We start from the raw sequence: 17,571 nt of genomic DNA on the forward strand, positions 1-17,571 counted from the left end.
GGTATTTATCCTTGCGCTAACCGCCTTCGCAGGATTCCACCAGGAATCACATAGGCTACTGCAGGGATTTGACACATATGGATGTGTGTACCCCAATCTTGGCACCACGTTAGTCTTGCCAAAAATAGAATGCCCCTAGCAATGCAATTCTTTAAAAAGTAAATTTGGAAGGAGTAACACATGGTAATTAATTGCCTCAAATAAATGGCTCTGGTCTGAGTACAAACCAGTTTGATTATATAACAAATGAAACCACTTTCCTAGGTGGTAATCCAATTCATAAAGTTGGGTGGAAAAAAAATTGATAAACAAGTTCTTTGCTGTCCTGCACTCTTCTTCCTCATTAACTGTATGCCACTCAGCCTAAAGCTTTACCTGATCTACACATGCAGATAGACAAAAGCTAGCTAAAGAATACCCAACTTTCCCTCCCTTTGCTGCAATCCAGAGGGGAGCGACACTAGAACCAATTGCCTTGTGCTTTTCAAAGAGGAGACAGAGATGCTCTTTCCCTTTGCTTATACTTCACAATGAAAAAGGTTGTAGAAGTGAACTGACAAAAAGGAGAAAGCCTAATTCCCACCCGCTAAGTAACTGATTGTTGTTGCAGGTATGTGAAAAGCAGATGAACAAAAGAGGCAGTGGGGATCGGGTTTTGTGCAAATAAGATGGAAACTGAAAAAGTGCTAGCTACTGTCTACCTCCATAGGCATGTTGTTACAAAGATTATTTAAATATAAAGAGTCACATGATTCATGTACAGTTCGGCCTTCCTCACCAGCATCCCTGGGGTCTTACTGATCTCTACTCTCCCAAGTACTGGGGCACTCTAACCTGACCATACCAATAGCACATGCCATTCCATTCTGACAAGCAAGGGCTGACCCAGTCTACTGACTCCCTGGGGAATTACTGTAGGGTGTCCCACGGATACGGCCTCACTTGCCTGTGGGCCAGTTCTCTGACACTGCCTTTGCTCCAGTGCTCCATCTGCTAGCCAAACAAGTGCTGCAGAACAACACCTGACCACTCCTGACCTATTTTCCTGCTATTTTCACCCATACAATCCCAGTAAACCCACTGAGTTTACTCAGCCTTACACAGAACGATATTTGGTTCAATCATTTTCTTTTCTATTGAACATGTTTTGTTTGATCATAAATCAACACAGTGTGATGTAAACTAGCTGATCTTAATCAGAAGTGTACTAAATACCCATTCGACATCTGCATACATTCTTAGGTTCCTGCCTGCTCTGTGTGCACAATTTAATTAGATGAGTAATAAATGTGTCAGATTTATCAATGGTGTAAAACATTTGACTGCAGTGACTTTACATCCTTGATTTGTATTGTTCACAGATGGCTTATTATGGCTAACAGTGTTTACCAATTTATCCAAAAAAAATAATAATAAACTTCTTTCATTTACTTTGATTTGTCCAATTTTCCAGGAGGGAAATACAATTAAGCACAAATAAGAAGAAAAAAATTCAAAGTTGACTGATGAGATGCTGTTTTAAGAGACTCAGTTCAATTATGTTAAAAGCATTCTCTCTTTGTTGCAACAGACTTCCAAAAAAAAAAAAACCCTGAATGGCAATAGGAGTAACATGAAAGCTCAGCTACAAATTATTTGTTAGAATGGTCTCCTTGGTACAATAATAAAAACCATAAATATTAATAAATACATTTTTTCAAAAGCTTTTTTTTTTTTTTAAACAGAAATTGAAAACCTCGTGGTTTAGACACTGAAGTGATTGTGAAAGTCCTGCTCTAACACGGGAATACACAAAGGCAAACTCCAGTTCAAAAAGGCTGGTCAGCAGGTTTACACACAGTATCAAAACCAGACTTCTGTCCCGACTCAGCCCCTGGAGCAGCTTCTCGTTCTCTGCCACCAACTGTAGAAAGAGCCCAGGAAAACTAAACTAGGAGAATATTCAGGGATGCATTGCTTGGGCTTGCCACCACCACGTGCTACAGCTGGCGAAAACACTGGACTAGAAGAATTTTCGGTCTGACCCAACACAGCCATTGCTATGTTGTTATATTCTGGTATAGAGTTCCTTAGTGTGAGATAGTCTCGGTGAATTACTTCTTTCCTGTCTCTCCAGGCGTCCAGTTGTGTGCTAATATGTTTGAAAATCTGTGCTTAGGTTCCTAAAATGTTAATCCAAAAAGCACTAACTGAACAACTCCTTTGAATTTAATTGGGTTGGAATTAGGCCCAATAAACTTCTCTACTTTCAGAAATCATAATCGAGAACAGAATTGACTAGCACCAGAGTTTATTACACAGCCACTGGACACAAATGCATTTGATATAATCAAGTTGCTACTTCTCATATTTTAATTATAGGAAAAGCATTGTAAAAGTCAGACTTCCATTAAAAACAGGCAATTTAACAAGACCTAATAATAAAATTTTTATCAATAGGAATATTCAAAATTAACTTTCTGTGTACAAATTAGATTTTAAATAGCAGGTTCATTTCTCTGGTGATCTAATTTAGGTTTTGGTATCAAACAATGTTTCAAACACATAAAAAACCTCCTATGGTAAATTTTTATCCCTAATGTTTTCCAGCTGGTCTCTAATAACTATTCCTAATTGTACTTGTTAAAAAGTGGATTTATAAATCTCAATTAGACTGGTTTTACTTATCTTACAGCAATTTTCAGTACCAACCAAGACTATTTCAAGACAGAAAAAAGTTTTATATGGGTGACAGAATAATTATGAAAATAAAAAAGAAAATGTCTTTTATACAACTTAATTCTCAGTAATTCTATTTCAATAATCCAAAACAGAAAATAGGGCATGTAATAACCGTTTTGGGAACTTTTTTCATTCCACAAGTTACAAGGTATTTTTATTACTAGGATATTCAGCTTTGCTTGTGTGCCCTACTGTGAACATAAAGATTTACATCATTCTCAGTGAATCTATTTTAATTTTCTTTGCAAACTTAATACCCTGATTCAGCAAAGTATTGAGATACAAGCTTACTCTAAGCACACACTGAAGACCCCAGTCAATGTAAATTTTCCTAAAATTCATGCAGGGCAGCGTCGGCAAAGTTGCTAAGTGTATGCTTATCTTTAAAGTTTAATGTGACTAAATCTTATGTAGGCACCCAGGTAGCCATTTCAGTATTTTGCTGATCAATGTCCAGCGTTGTGAAAGAAGATACAATACATCCTTGCAAAACAATGGCTTCCCTCTCATGACTAATACATATTCTAATACTAGTTCTCATTTGGCCTCAGTAAAAACATATGCTATAGAAAATTTTCTATCAGCACCGTGAAACGTATTCTTAAAGAGATCCTTTACATCACTTCAGTTGCAGGACATATGACAGGTGTTTAAAGTTAGGATTCTGGTATTAAAAGGTATCAGCCACATCTTTGCATGAGGGTTATCCATCACCCACCAGAAACTTAATTAGTAAACATGACTATGTGCCTGACGTGACATGTTTATGAAAAAGAAAAGCTTCCACAATTTAATAGGAGAAAAAAAAAATATAAGTGACATGAACTGTTTCGTACTAAAATATATCCCATACATGTGAAGAAACTTCTGCTACGAACACATTTTTTTATTACAGCCTCCTACAACTTTCCCAGATGGCCAGGTAGTGGCTATTCCTTGGGGGTCACCATATGTTCTACAATTAGTGAGTCATGTCTCTGATTAACATTCAGATCTCTGACAAATGCCCATGAAACCAGAGCTGGAGACCAAGACCCTTATGCATCAAAAAGGGAGAGAGAGGCCTTTCCATGGCAAATTCTGAAAGTCAAAATCATTATATCTAATGCAATAGCCATGGACATTCTCCTCGAACACCTAGCCAAGACAATGGATCAGGCTGTTTTATTTCTGCAAGTTTCTATTCATTGCTAAGCTGAATATGGACACAAGAATGCTATTTTTACAACTTTACATTACAACATTGTCTGTTGTTGCAGCCAAACACTTTGGCTTGAAAATTTGACTTCAAGATAGGTGTTAAGTAATGCCCAATAAATTCTCATCTGAAAGAAAAAAAAAAGATAAAGTGCCTGCAAAACTATGTTCTGGGCACAAAATAGTTAACACAGGCCTGCTGTCCACTCGACATTTTCCTTAAAAGCTGCTGTGAAAAAATCAGTTTTCTCCCCAGAAGTATTATGATTGAAAGCAGCAACGTGAAAACAGCAATGTTTTTATGGGCTCCTGTGAAGAGGATTCTCCAGTGCTCAGTAGGGCGAATCCAACCTTCTCAAAAATACTGATCCCATTATTCAGTTTTGGTAATTAAAATGTTTTCTAAATGATTGTTCCCCAGCAGGAGGAAATTGATTAATTTTAATGCATTATTGTATTTTAGCATGGAATGACTTTTTTTTTTTTTTTTACTCCTCTTGTTCCCACCATTTGCAGATGAATTATTTAGATGTGAAGATTTGTCTACTGTATCTGACAGGAAGCTTTAGGGAGTAAGTGGAGAAACCCAAGGAGTGCCTCATCATTTGCAAGTTCAGTTTCTTTCTGTTTGGATATTGATTAGCAGAGCATATATCGTGAGGAAGCAGCTTGACTAAGGGAACCTAGATCTAAATGTGATTTTAACAGAATTTACATATTTAGAAATGTATCTAGGGGCTTCATTATATGCTGCTTTTTAAAACAGGTTGCTTGGTTTTGCTCTGTTTTGTTGTCTGTTTGTTTGTTTGTTTGTTTTAAATCAGGCCACAGAATCTTATTTAATATCTCTGAATAATGCTGTGAGTACCATTTACAAATGTAGTGCCTCTTATTTAGGACCAAACTCCGAATCCTTTAAAACACACCCACTCACTTCAGTTGGGTTTGGGTTAGGCTGTTAATTACCCACATGAGTTGTTACGAAAGTTGAAGAAGCAAACACTCGGATGGCTGACTTCAAACACTTGTTCAAAACTAGATCCTGTCCCATCTGAAAAAAACAATTTTATCAGAGCAAGCAATATTCTAAGTAATTAAAATTATTTTGTGTTTGTGTTCATCTCTGGCAGAACTTTTGAGTAGAGTCGGTGCTGCCACAAATGACCTAACATTAAATAGTTTCTTGAAACAGTGTTTCTCCTCTTCCCAACATTTTTTTCCTTTGTAAAAAGGCTTCTGCTTGATTAGAAATTAGAAGAAGGAAAGTCCAATATGATTTTATCAGACAATAAAGGTTTGCTTACATATCCAGCTCTATTTTCAAGCAGAGTTCAGGTAGATGAGAAAATTGATATATATTTTGATTTTCTGGAATGAAACTATTATGATCCAATTCCACAAAATATAGCAACAAACTGGAACAGAACTAATTGGCTTTAAACGCAGTAGCAATTGTCAGCAGTCACCTCCATAAAATTAAGAGAAATGAGCAGGCTAGACTGGTCTATAGTTAATGCAAGCCTAATTCACCTAGGGAGGCATACAGTACTCACAAGAACTTTGCACAGGATCTTGGAGCACTCTACAAATATGTTAAGATTTTAAAAATATCAGAAGCATTAGTATTCCCAGAAAATATAAGGCACTGATATTAAAGGCAGTCTTTGACAAAGCCAAGAACAGGCTTCACCTTTACTGATTCTGTAACACATCTCTTTTTCTGGCAGTAGATTTATCCAATAAACAACAGTAACCATAACATTTATTACTTAATATCAAATTTACTAAAGTGCTCAAAGGTCTCAAGCAGAATGAAGACCTATATATTATGTAAAGACATCCAAAGAAACTGTTTGTCCTAAAAAACTTACTGTCCTACATATCTCTGATGAAAGTCTGATCTTCAAAAGAACAGCAAGACTTCAGTGCAGCTGAATATCCTGACTGCTAGCACTTTCCATCATTGTGGACTTAGTTTGAGTTCAGGTTTGAAACTCAGCTCTGATAGAGGCTGACAACAGTAAAAAGTGATGCCCTTCACACAGCAGAGTTATGAATGTATGTTACAATGCACCAGTGAGCCACACAGGGGCTACATTACATTTTTGGCATACATTGTACAGATTTAACTCCTGTGTGCAACCAAAAAAAAAAAAAAAAAAAAGGAATATTACAGTACGAAGGATAATGACATGAAGACCACCTTATCCTATTTCCGAACAGCCTGGTATCTGATGCCTTTGAATAATTAGTTTTAGCAAGATGAGAGGAATTCTTTGTCCATTATGAATTTCTATATAATGAATAACAAGCTATTACACTAATGCAAGAAAATACTTATTTGGATCAAAGTTGTGGGGTTTTCTGTATGACAGGCAACATGCAACACAAGACTTCTTTTAATTCATACACAGATGTCCAAGATGTTAGCTGGAAAGAAAGAAAGAGTCTGACTAGCAGCTGGGGTTTCAGTATGAAATGCAAATACTCAAGTACTGCTTGCTCTTTGAGTGGATCAGATGGTCTAAATGGGTATCATATCTGCTTATAAGAAGATCTTTCTCACTGTGGCTTAAGAATCTACCTGAAGTGACACAACTTTTTAAGACTGCATTCTGCACACTTGCTAACCAGGATGATTCATGAGAGCAGATGTACTAACCCTCACACACAAGGAGTCGAGCTTATCATTTACAACGTAGCCTCCTAGCTGTGATATTTTTACACGTACTGACTTACACAATTTCTTCTCCAGAACTCTAATGAAAGAGTTAAGACTTTGTTACCTTTTATTTTTCCCATGCAATGTAACAAAAAGTAGCATGCAAGTACCCCAGAATATGGAAAAGAGCCACTTTTAAGTGAAATAAGTAACCTCTGTGTAAAGACAGTCAATGTTACTAAATGGGTTCACTGAAGTAAATCCAGTGCTAACAAATGTACAATGCTCTCTGTTGGCAATGGCAAAAAAAAAAAAAAAAAAAAAAAAAAAAAAAAAAAAAGCCCCCAAATAGCCCAGAAGCATCAACAAGAACTCTAGTAATGTCTTCTAGTGAATTCAGCATCTGTGAAAGAATACTGGGCAGGTTTGTTCACTTTTCAGTGACAACTGTTAAACATCTAATTCATCCCAATTTCACAGAACACAGAATGGCTGAGGCTGGAAGTGACCTCTGGAGGTCACCCAGTTCAAGCTCCCTACTCGAGCAGGGCCACCTTGAGCCACATGCCCAGGGCAGTGGCCAGGCTCCAAGGATGGAGAATCTACATCCTTAGAGTTTTGTAAGATTACATCCTTGTACTGTATGATTACACTGCTAGCTTTTTGAAATATATAAGTGCCTAAAGACTACATACCAAATATTGTCCTTTCAGAGTTTTATGTTCTTTTGTACTATTTCCTCTTCCAGAATTAAGCTGAACACCTTTCACTCACTCTACTTATTCTCCTTGGTGCTGTCACCAGTAAACTCCCAAATTCTCATTATTCCAAATACCAATGAGGTGTCTGCTGACTACCAGATCCTCAAAAAAAAAACAGCTAAAAACCCTGGAAAGCCACAACTGAAAGGTAGCTGGGGATTGCACTGCTGAAGCCAGACAACCCTGGAGAATAGCAGGCAGGTGGTGAGGGTCCACAGGGGAGTGGGAGCATGCAGGCAGCAGGGTCTCCTAAGTTCACAATAATGGCCAAACCGAGGCCATGTTCCATCATAAATTGGGAGAGTAGCACTGAGACACCAGTCCTTCCCCCTTCTTGGGTGCTGCTTCAAGCACAGTTCAGCAGGACAGAACAATCAGATACCAACAACATTTATGCATCCTTCAGGTAAATAGCGTGCTATATTACTAAAATCTACACCACATCAGCACTTTTGCAAGCTCAGAATATATATTTACCTTTATCTTCAGTAGTCTGCATGCTGATATGTTGTGTATGAAAGTCAGAGGCTATTTCATTCTAGAATACCTGCGCAAACATGTTTCTTTTAGAGAAGTCATCAGAACTATGAGTCTATGTTCTGCTTCGGGTGCACATTATTTTAAGTAGGTCTCCTGTTTTTTTGAATGCCTGCATACAAAAGAAACAACCTAAACTTAGCTCTCTACTACACAGAGAACACAGACCCTAAAATTGTCCTCTGATTAATGTGCTATCAAGCTGCCCTTCAAGTGGAAAACTTAATCCTTAAACAAAGCCTAAAAGAATGCTAGGGAGGATAAGACAAAAGAAAGACCTGCAGGAAAATAAGAGAGCAGAAAAAAAAAAAAATGCTAAAAAAATATAGGAGGATGCCTAGATTATCTAGAAACCATCAACTTTAAATGCTGGACAGTAATCAGTGCAACAGCATCCTGCTATTTCTCTTTGTCTCTCTCTGTCAAGCAAAAGGATTTTGCACACCATACTCAGATCTGATTCTTCATCTTAACATTCTCATTTAACACACTAATTTCTGGGTGAGCCTTTTATTTGTTGCTGAATTTTATTTAGTCGTCTTTGTCCCCTCTTGTTTATTCTCCTAACTGTGTTTCTTTTACTTGCTCTTTTCTGTATAGAAGTGACTTTCTGTATCATTCCTACCCACACACCTCTGCCTGCCAAGCTTTTTTCCATTGCCTTTCTTGTTCAACATTGTTTGCCCCTAATTTAGTTCCCACGTTTTTTGCATTTTACAGATCAGAGCAAGCTCAGTTTTCAGGCTGCACTCACATCCTCCACAAACAATCCCATGGCACATATTTTGAGAAATAAATTTCACTTACATCTATATCAACTAAAGTGGTACAATATAAATCAAAAAGAAAGATTAAGAAAAATTAAACTTTTCAAAATTCCTGTGGATTGGAATGGGTGTAGCAGCTGCTTCAACTGTTAAGAGCACCCACTGCATTCATCTGTTTGTTAACTGATACTTCGCTATCTTCTGACCACAAACAGCAGATGGTATTTTGTCATTCGACAGACCTCAGTTTACATAAATCACAACTTCTGCCCTGAAGAGTTTCTAATCCAGTGTTAGGTAACAAATGGATGGATCGTCTCCTGCAACAGGCAGCACCATGCAAATGAGTCTCCTTCAATTTGCAACATAAAAATCTTTCTGTATATTTGACCATCATTATTTACTATAAATTAATATATTGTAAATATAATTTACCACTGTTGTAATTTCTGTGATTTATTCCCAGTAGCCCTCACTGCAGAGACTGCATCTAATCAATCCTCAATTACTATGCAAATACATCCTATAGGCTACTGATGTCTTTCATTTCCAACACGTAATACATAATTAATGACAGCTATAATGGCACCAGAAGTGATTGTTAGTAGTTCTACTCAGTGACTGCAGTTACCGTACATTGCTCCTCAAAACAAAATTCTACATAACTACGTACAGTGGTATTTCCTGTTGTAATATTATCTGGTGATGGTTAGGGCTACATCCAAAAATCCTAATTCCAGGAAAGCTTGCAGTAAACCAGCAAAAGCATCACTCTATACAAGATACACACATAGCTCTGTCCTGCTTTAACTCCACAGCTATCAAAACCCACCATCTCTAAACTAAAGCTCAGAGTTACAAATGATAATTTTCAAATTTGTTCATTCATTCATTTACAATAAAGTTTTTAGTCTTTTTACCTTTCTTTACAAGTAAAATGGAAACTAGTTGTTATTATGAAAGGATGGGATTCATCTCAGCAGATCTGAGTGATCCAAAGTTAGATGACCAGCCTGGTTTGGTCTGCTAGTCCATCTTGAAGACTAGCAGACTATCAAGAAGTACCTTGGAGGAGAGGGGCAGGCAACATATCCAGAAGGTAAATCACCCTAAACATGACACCATCTGCAAAAACAAGCCTCCAAATGCCTAATCCCTTTGCAAATAAACACTGGTATAAAACTCTTCCCTAGCGTTTCAGTGCATGACTAGTCACACAGTGTTTTGTAGAAGGCAATGCATAATAACACTGAGAAGTATATTTTCTGATGCTTGAATTGTATCTATAAAATAGCTGATTGGCCCTGTTTGGTTGATAAAATGCCTACCTGAAATATGCAGAAAAAAGGAAATTGGAAGAGGAGAAGGGATGAAGGACATTGCTACATTGGACATTTTTACTAAGTTTGAGAAATGGTAGGTGTTTAACTTTAATGGTTTTGATTTGCCTTATCCATTTTAACACACAGAAGTTAATACGATTTCAAATTAATCAGCCAGCACTTCTTTAAAGTGATATTTACAGCTTTTACATTTAAATGAAGGCAAACAAAAGTATAATTTATGCTATAATAATGACATATAAAGTATCATTGTTTTAATTCTTTAATAGAATTAAGCTAGCTGTGGCAAGTAGATAAAACCCCTTTAAATAGTGAAACATCGTCATAGTTTGTCTTGTCAAGGCTCCTGCTTCTAAGAATATTTATGATTTTACTGTTCCTTGAGAACCATAAATGACACAGCATGTCAATGAGACAGTTTCAATCTCAGTCTGGATATTTCCATCCAGAACTAGAGCATAATTCAGTCTCCATCCCCAGATAACCCCAGCCTTTCTCCTTATACTGCTAACAAAGGGCTTAATACTGGACTTCCTCCTGAGAAACAAATTCTGTACCTTGTGCTAACCCCCATGACTTCGCCAAGACTGCATGGAATGAAAATGAATGCAGCATTTCATTGTGAATTAAGAAAGCACGAATCAGACCCCAGTGTACAAAGTGCAACGGCAGTTTTCTGGAGTGACTGCCTGTCAAGCAGGTACTAGACTATGATGCACAACTCATTTGACAAAGTGAAGTCACCTACCAGTGTCCTATGCTGCTACCAAAAGCATGTTGGCTGCTAAATGACTTTACTTTTTTTTTCTTTTTCTATCGAGCTTATTTTAGAAAGGTTGTATATCAATCTGGAAAGTGCTGTGAACATGATGTTATCATAATGGTACCATATGCCAGTCGACTACTTACAAATCATCCATGCTTCCCTCACTTGGTAGATTTTAAAAGCATGATAAAGAACTTGATTCTCCTCATGCTTACACTGGCTTTATATCAGTGTACTTTCATGTTCTACGCTGGCAAAATAAAGGGAGAAATATTTGTATCAAACTCTCTAAAAACTTTTAAAGGCTCTTAAAATGGTTGCATCAAATGGCAGTTTTTACTATTCAAATATCTGTCCCAAAACCAGATGTGAGTATTAATGATTCAAACCTTATGGAAAAAGTAGAATATGCTCCCAAAACACCTTATCTAGCCATGCACTCTACAGAAATAGGTTACAGCCTTTACCTAAAGAGCTTTAAAGCTTTTCGGTTACCTTCCTGTTTTGGCCCCTTAAGGAGGCAACTGTGAATTCCAATACTCCACCTCATAGTTTCTCCGTAGGTTTTTCCTAGCTTCCTTGTTCCAGAGAAAGCTGATTCTCATGTGTGCACAACACTCCATAAACCTTGCAAAAAATTATGTACCATAAGACTTGTGATAAAAACAGGAGGTTAGCAGAAGTCTAGATCTTAACAAAGAACACAAGAAAAAAGGTTAAATAAAACTTCAGCTGCTTATCTCAAGAGAACTCGGACCTGTTTCCACTCATATCTACCAGTTAATTTTTTTAAAAAAGAAAAAAATAATAAAATATTTGTTCACAAATTTCACACCTGTCTAACCTTTAAGCTGTCATATTCTGATAGTTCTCTGGTGCGCTTTTAACCCTTTAAAATACTTTGCAGAATGACTATTAGTGCTCATTAAATGTTTTGGGTTGAAAAACCTAGAAAATGAAGTATATGAAGTTAGAGCACAGAACTATTTTCACTCAGCTGCGGTGTCTTCTCCTCTTCCAGGCAGAGCATATCTCTAGCAGTGAATCTGATTTCAGCCTCATGCTATTCATTCATTAGCCTTTATAGTCAGGCTGTTACTAGGAGAAATTCTCAGTGCCAGTTCTTACTGCAAAGGAAGAAGTTAGGCCTACCAGTTCTGATCTTGTTTGCAATCTGGTCCAAGTTGGATGTGCTCTTCTTTCCTGCTGCATTTCTGAGCAAGCTAAGTGGTGACCTTCATCTTGTATCTCTCTCCCTCTCTCAAAAAGAAGCTGTCATACAAATTTCAATACTTTCCCTTCAGAGCAGCAGCCAGACAGGAGAAACTGCCTGGAGGGCTTAGCACTACTGTTCATATGTAAGTGTTTGTAAACACACTTTATCTGAGAGAATTCTGGACTTGTCTTTGGACATCCTGACTGAATGAATACCTCAGATGCTCTGGGCTGCAGCTCACTGTTTTACAACTACTGAGTCTGATCTTCACAAGGGCATGGAATATTGTCTCTCCATGAATTTGGTACATAGTCATTAATTCCTAAGGTAAGGCTCGCAATTTTAAGCTCTAAACAAAATTCCTCCTCTCTATATGCATACACCAATTGTACATCACTCCCAGGAATCATGTACAAGTATCATATGGCTGAATTCATCCGCCAGTCTTTAAAACTGATTCTATCTGGGATTTACCGCCTTTAAGAGTAGCTCTTTTAATTTTCTACAAGCTTTTTCATCTCACTCTCCTTAACATACAGAACTTCCTCACTGAGGTTTCAATCGGTTTTGTGCAAAGAAAAGCACCAATTGCTACTGCAGCACGGTCAGCCTGCACAGTACAGAACAATGAGGGTGAATTTTTTTCATCTTTTCCATTAACATCTGAACAACCCTTTCTAGGGATAACTCATTTATTCACAATGGTAATTGTAACTATTTCCTTGATCCCAGGTTTTTTACATATTAGTCACTTTTAGTAATATGTGAGACAGCCAGGGCAGGACGCAGTTACCTTAACAGGGATGCCAAGCACTATTTGAGGCAGACAAGAAAAACCAAGATATCTGCATCGGGCACCAGATATGACGTGTGTCCCACAGGACAACAGAATGCTGCTGGAACAGCAACTAGAGACCAGGTAGGATAACCTGAAGAACCTAAGATGACTGCGAGACCTGCACCCTACCTTCAAATACAGTGTGGTCCATCACCATTGGTGGAGAAATTCCCGTGACTTTGGCTTTGAATAGGAACTGTGCAGCATTACAGTCTCCTTTCCACACGGATACGCAAGGGAGAGAGGGGCAATATAAGTAACCCCACGCCTGCCAGCCCTCCTCTGCAAGATGCAACCAGAATTGACTTATTTGCATAAAATGACAATAAGAATAAAGTGTGCAAATAGGTAATTCAAACCCACCGTGGTACAGATGGATAGTTTGTGGGAACGCACCACACACTCTCTATGTACCTGAAAGTACATGAAGGCCAAGGGCGAGCATACATGTTGCAAAAACTAAAATGTAGAAACCAGTTCAGGCACCATACTTCCACCCTCCCCAATGCCTGCAGCCCCCATGTTTCAAGAAAAAGAGCTTATAGCTTTTATATAAAGTAATTGTGAACTGTATAAAGTCTCCATTTAAATTCCCGCCCCAGAGATTTGCACAGCAGTACTGTGAAAAGTAGAAATTATATAGAAGCTTTTTAGTATGCAGTGGTATGCAGCACTTCTCTTTTTAAGCTGAACAACCAAAGTAGTATCATAAATGTTGTATTTAAATAGTAGCTCAAACCGCATCATTTTGAAAACAATAACCAAGCACATGCTTTGCAGGAGCACAGAATTAGAAATTATTTCACAGACAAGGATAAAGGGTTTGCAAGAATTGTGATCAAGCTACAGAGAAATAGTTTATACAGGCTGTACTTGAAGGTACGCTCACAGTTCCAATATAATTAACTGTTTTCAGAGATTTATAGTTTTGCTGTATGCATTTGCTTAAATATTAATTCTCCTGCCTAGCATTTAAAGCACGATGGATTATTCAAATAAAAATGGCTGAATGCCCCATTCATAGTAAAAATGCTTACAGACATGCAACTTATTAAAAGAGAACACGGGCTTCTATTTTATACTTCTGACTATTAATGTATTTTTGATTATAATAACAAGAGATCAAATTAGTCCTTTTCCAACAAGCAAAAACAGAAGCAACATAATGCATTCCTAATACTGTGTGTTTTACCTCGGTCAATTTTTAATTTTTTTAAACTAAAATTATGAAATTTTAGAAAGTAGGTGACTGGGTGACTGGAAAGAAAGACAACATTTTGATATATAGTGACCACATGATCATTTTCAACCTTTCATACGTTGAAACATTTTCCCCATGAAACTTCTCTAATTCTGTAACAAATTTACTCAGATATTAACAAGAAGCAGAAGGAAAACTAAGTTCAACAGTTTGAACATTGAAGAAGCCTCCAGAGGTTGTAACTGACAAATAACAATTTGTGCACTTGCACTGAAACTAATTTTGCAATCATACATCATTATCCTTAAACACACATACTTGTTAGTATTGTCCTCATGCAAAGCCAATTCAGGTGCCCCACACCAACTTTAACAGACTCCAGACCAGGTCCTTTGCACATAAACTGGCTCACAAGCTTTTAGAAGACCAGATCCTCAGTCTGTAAAGATGACATAAAATCAAATCCTATGATGGGTCTGTTTAGTTGGTTTACTCAGCTTTACCTAGCACTACTAGACGCAAGGCAATACAGCTAAAAGAACCCATCCATCAGACATTAAGGAAAACTTGTGGGATTTAACAACAAAGTGGACATATAAGGCAGGTCCAAACAGAGAGAAAGACAGGAAAGCTCCGGCTGTACTCTTAAGAGGAGTCTAACACAATGGAAAGGATTTGGACAGAGGCTTGGATATCCCAGAAGAAATCTCCATAGAATTAATTAGCCCCTTAATGTGAAATCAAGAGATGCAACATCCAATCACCCGACCTAAGATTTCCATTACCAAAATACAGGACTGAGCATGACTGGGGGGCAGGGGTCTCCCCCGTTTGACAGGATGAGGAAGGTAGACAGGCTGCTCCATTCTAGTTAATTCACAATTCATATGTTACATATTTATGTTTTAAACCGGAGATCATAAAGATGTGAACTGTAGACTTCTTTTTAGTTAACTCTGGACTTTCTTCCTGCTGGGGGGGGAAGGGGGGGGGCACATGGAATAACCCCAGCTCTCACAGTATCTAGTGATCACGGGCGTTATTTAAACCTCCAACCCCTGTGACACTTTGAGAGATGGCTGCCTTGGTTTCACAAAATACCGATCCTCTGCCCACCTCTCTGGGCCAACCAGATGCCCAGTGCTTGCAGATGAATATTAATCAACACAGGCATCAGAACTCTGTGCTGTCACCTGAGGATCTCAGCTGAGTATTGCGTTTGGGAGCTGATGTCCTGACGCTACCCAAACTTCCCTCTCTTTCTTACGAGCCATCTGGCAGGGTGACCAGAGTCCTTCCCAGGCTTAAAAGGAGGGAATGTTTGGCAGCAGCGAGTAGCGTCAGCACAAGTGAGATTCCACCAGCTCCCCAACCTCAAGAAACAGGCGTCGCTTACGCACCGCATCCTACAACTTCTCCCTCACGCGTCTCCCTACCCCGAGGACCCTGTTCGGTGCAGGCAAGGGAAGCCGCTACGACCCGAGCCGCGAGTCCCCTCGCCCGCGCACAGCAGCAGCCCGAGGACGGGGACACGCGGGGACCAAATCTGCCTCCCGCAACCAGAAGAAAGTTCGTGCCGACACAACACCCCAGTCAACCACGCGGTGGGGGGGCGGCTTCTGAGAGAAGCGCTGGTAGGGGAGAGTCCTAATAGAGCCGTAAGATCTCACCCACGCACGTATCTCCTACATCAGCACTTCCAAAATCACCGACGAGAACCCACGGAAAGATCGAGGGAAGGGACCGAAACGGGAGGCTGGAGAGAGACTGCCTCCCGCCGGCTCGCCCTGGGTGCCCGGGCAGTTCCGGAGGAGCGGGGAAGGGGGCTGCTTCCCTTGCAGCCCCAGGGTGCAGAGGAAGCTCCTTGCCCCGCAGCAGCAGCAGCGCCGGGAACAAACGGGGCGTGGGGGGGGCCGCGGCAAGACACAGGGGCCCCGGCACCGCGTCCCCCGCGGCGCCCAGCCCCTGTCCCGACCGGCACCTACCTCGGCGGGACCCGGGGCCGGAGCCCCGCCGTCGGGGCCGGATCCGTGGGGCTGCGGCGGCGGGAGGCGACGCTGGGAGAGGCGGCGGCGGGAGGCGGCGAGCGGCAGCCCGGGCTGCAAGGGCCGAGCCGGGGCCGCTCGCACGGGTGCACCGCGGTGGAGCCGCTGCCCAGAACGGGGAGGCGATGCTGCTGCTGCGGGGGACTCCGGGCGCCTCTTTGGCTCTGTTAGGAAAGTTACCGCGGCCACACGACCCACCTTAAACCCGCCTCCCCGCAGGACCCGGGGGAGGGGGAAGAAGGAGGAGGAAGAGGAGGAGGAGGGAGGGAGGGAGGAGACGGGGGTGGGGGCTCGGAGCCGTTCATTTCCCAGCGCAGAACCAAGTCGCAGCAGCATCTCTCGGGCTGGCGCTCCGGGATGCAGGGCTGGGCGCTCCGGTGCGGCACCGGCTCCCGCAGGCACCGGGCTGGGGCCGCGCTCCGCTCCCCTCCCCCGGGATTCTTACCTTTAGGCGCGGTACCACGGGGCCAGCTTCAGAGCGCAGAAACTTTCCCGTTTCCTGCGGTGCTGAGGCTGATTTTTGGCTTATTCGTTTGGTGATGGTTGGTTTGGCATGCCGTTATTTATTTAACCATTTGTTGTTGGGGGGAAGGGGGATCTAGTCCTGAAGCCTTGGGGTTTGTGTATGTGTTTTGGGTTGTTTTTTTCTCCACTCGATCCAATTAAAATACCTTCAATAGACTAAAAGGACAAAGAATCAGACCGACACCCCGGCATCCCAAGGTTGCCGCCCGAACAGTGCATGTGGGAATGAGGAAGCAAACTCTATAGCTGAGCCACAAACACTTGGCGGCTCAGCTGAGGGTAGGAGATGGGAGAAAACCAAGGCTGTCTGCCTCCTGCAGCTGAAAGAAGGGGATCTCCTGAGCAGAGACCTACCAAACTCCACGGGTTTGCTTAGCGGGAGATCATGCAAACTTCTGGACCCATTTCAAGGTGTCTCGGTTTGCAACGACACGCACGCACGCAGTTGTAGGGGCATGCAGACAGGGAAACACACAGAGCGCTGCTTAAAGCAGCCCCTGGATGGAGAGGAGCTGGCTAGAGCTGATACCAGGCAAGACCGAGGGAATGTTAATAGAGAAAAGCACGATGGAAAATGGAAAATTTACCTCTTCTCTAGCATCCTCTACCGTCCAGAGCATCTGCCCTTGTACTGTCTGATCGACTGCACCACTGCTGCTTTTTAGGGTGGCTCAGTGCCACTGGATGTGCAGAGAGGTATCCGAAGGGAACGAATTGCACCCCATGATTGTAATTTTCTTCCTGAAAGATGTAGCAGAAGTTAAAAATGTATAATGATAAAAATCATTAGACCAAAATGCTCATGACAGGTGATTTGAACAGCTGCACTAACTTAGCTCTTAAGCAGCAATCTTACACTTGCACAGTCTTTCCAAGATGAAATGCTCTATTTGTGTTATATACTATTACTTATTGTTTTCTAATTAGAATAATAATGTTGGCTGAGTTCCTGCCTTTTCATCATTTCAGTATGTAAGAAACATAAGACCCTT

General features: G+C 40.5%; 1 protein-coding gene across 10 annotated transcripts in view; it reads right to left on the reverse strand.

The window, feature by feature from the left end:
* The window catches only part of MEGF11 (multiple EGF like domains 11), a 285,557-nt gene extending 268,320 nt beyond the window's left edge, over positions 1-17,237 (reverse strand). For 8 of the 10 annotated variants that reach the window (XM_074917690.1, XM_074917686.1, XM_074917689.1 and 5 more), the window contains exon 1: positions 15,995-16,203. The gene's annotated coding sequence lies outside the window, so the exon portion shown is untranslated. Of the gene's footprint in view, positions 1-14,327; positions 14,434-15,994; positions 16,204-17,166 lie in introns of those variants that run through there. The other 2 variants (XM_074917685.1, XM_074917684.1) reach the window with 2 other exon arrangements.
* Positions 17,238-17,571: the final 334 nt, after the last annotated feature.

Source organism: Athene noctua, chromosome 13, assembly GCF_965140245.1.
Source record: "Athene noctua chromosome 13, bAthNoc1.hap1.1, whole genome shotgun sequence".
Classification (NCBI taxonomy): domain Eukaryota; kingdom Metazoa; phylum Chordata; class Aves; order Strigiformes; family Strigidae; genus Athene; species Athene noctua.